The following is a 2,589-nucleotide window of genomic DNA, read 5'->3' on the forward strand; positions in this document are numbered from 1 at the left end:
GTTAGCAGACCTGATTTGTAGAATATTTTAGGAGGAGTGGGATTTTCATCTAAACTGAGAGTGTTTCCCGTACTGGGGGAAACACTCCTAGTTCAAATGGACGTGTTGCAGCCACCAGCCTGTGACAGCTGCAAAGGTCCATTTGACAGGTGGGGTGGGGAGGGAGACCCTCACTCATTGCAGGAGGCCACTCTGTCACTTTGGACAAAGTTTGGCCTCCACCACCCTCCTCCTAACAATTGAATTCACCAACTTGCAACTTCAACCCCGGTGTCCAGACACATTTACCTACCTTGCGGACCCCCTCAGATGTACATCTTCCAGATGGGGGCCGCCGTAGCTGCAGTCATGACCTCCTCGGAAGACGAACAGTATCACCAGCCTCGCCGGCCACGCCATCCACCTCTGACACGTGGAGCTCCACAACACAGTGCTGTGACACATCCACCTGCACAGCAGGAGGGAGGGCAACCGCAGAGAGAGATGCATCGCAGAAGGCACTACCCTCGCCACAGGGTCTACAGACCGAGGCTCGGCTTCCTGGACCTCTCTGAGGAGCCGTGCACATGGAGGCTCAGTGTCACTCGACATATAGTCGTGAACATCTGCAGCCTCCTTCATGCCGAGCTGCTCCCGGCTGGCTCGAGCACCATCTTCTTACCTGTCGCTGTCAAAGTCACCACTGCCCTCAACAACTTCTCCTCCGGATCCTTCCAGAGTACCACCGGGGACATCGCCGGTGTCTCTCAGTCGTCTGCACAAAAGAACCCTGCAAATACACCTGCACCCACTCTGCAGTGACAATATGGGTGGCATCAGGTGTGGGTCTTCATGGTGATCCGTAGGAAAGGGCATTATTGCACAAGCCAGTCAAGAATGGCCAAGACGTGACAGTAGTGGTGACAATATAATATGTAATGTGAGTTGATCAGAAATCAAATATAAGTAAAAACCATGACAAACCCTCAAACACCCTTGTGCATCCCCTTCATGCTCACGACACGTTTGCCTTATGCTTCCTACTACACATACGTGATGCATACCCTGTGGCTGCAGCACAGGTAGTGGCAGGTTGGGTGAGGCTGACCGTGGAAGAGATGCATCAGACTGTGAGTATGAGATAGAGCCATGAGATTGTATGAGGATTGGGTTGAGTGGTTGTGGCGGGATGAGTACTGGCGAGGTGAGTAAGTGCAGGTAAGATGAGGATGAGGTTTGAGTGGGTGTGAGGGGTGATGTGACAGAGTAGTGTTGGCAGTGCAGAAGGAGATATGGGGTGGGGGCAGTGATGTGGCAGACGGAGTGTAGGGGAATGAGTAAGTGTACTCTCTTCGGCTGACCTACTTAGGTCATTGGAGCGCCTCCTGCACTGTATGCAGCTGCGTGATCTGTTGGTGGTGCAGGTGACCTACTCTGCCACCTCGAGCCAGGCCTTCGTGGTGGCAGAGGCAGGCCATTTCCTCCTGTCCACCAGGGAGAAGATCTCTGTCCTCCCCCTCCTCCTCACCCCATCCAGTAGGACCTGGAGTGAGGCATCATTAAACCTGGGAGCAGCCTTCCCTCTGGGCTGCTCCATGCTGTAATTTTGGCTCCTTTCTGCATCAGTCAGTGGAGGACTGCCCCTTTAAATAGGGCTCCTCCAGCTGACAGCCTATGATGTGGGTGCGCAGTCCACCCACTGCACAGCTTTCCAGCGCGAAACCCGGAAGCCAAGGTAAGTGGCTTCAATTAGGCTGCAATCGTGTGCGGAGCACCCCGAATTCACTGGGCGCGTTACCCACGCTCCCAGTCGACCCCCCGCTGCCAACCCACCTCCCTTCTAATATCGAGCCCCATCTATCCCTGGGGATTTATTTGGTTTGATCTGCTTTAGCCTGATCAAAACAAATAAATGACTAGATACTGGCAGGAGGTCCAAGCCTACAACCCAAGCCCAGGCCCCAGCCTTTTTCCTGAATGGAAAAGGTGGTGTGCAAATCGTCAAGCCTGCGGAATAGGCATTTTTCCAGGTCTCTCTTTGCCTCTTTGTCTACTCTTATAATATGCCTTTATATAATCCTACATACATTCCAGTGAACTCCTTCATCTTTCTCCCTGCAGGATTATTTCTTCCTTTTTTTGTTCGTAATATTTTGCAGTGAAGAAAGAAGTGGATCTACTGGAGGCTGTCAGTGGTCAAGGAAACTTCTTGCTGATCACCATTTTCCCCCGCTGTCAAATGACGAATCAGTACTCCTCCATGTTGAACACTACTTGGAGGAAGCACTCAAGGAAGCAAGGGCACAGAATGTACCCTGGGTGGGCGACTTTAATGTCCATCACTAAGAGTGGCTCAGTAGTACCAACACTGACCAAGCTGGCTGAGTCCCAAAGGACATGGCTGTCAGCAGGTGAAGGAATCAACATGAGTGAATGACCTACTTGATTTCATCAACCCATCTGCTGCAGACGTGACTGCCCATGAAAGCATTAGTCCGAGTGAACACCACACAATGTAGAAATCCTTGTTGAGACAAAGTCTCATCTTCACAGTGAGAACACACATTGTGTAGTGTGGCACTACCACTGTGCTAAGTGTGACAGACTAAA

The sequence above is a fragment of the Heptranchias perlo genome, chromosome 4, assembly GCF_035084215.1.
Source record: "Heptranchias perlo isolate sHepPer1 chromosome 4, sHepPer1.hap1, whole genome shotgun sequence".
NCBI classification, from domain to species: domain Eukaryota; kingdom Metazoa; phylum Chordata; class Chondrichthyes; order Hexanchiformes; family Hexanchidae; genus Heptranchias; species Heptranchias perlo.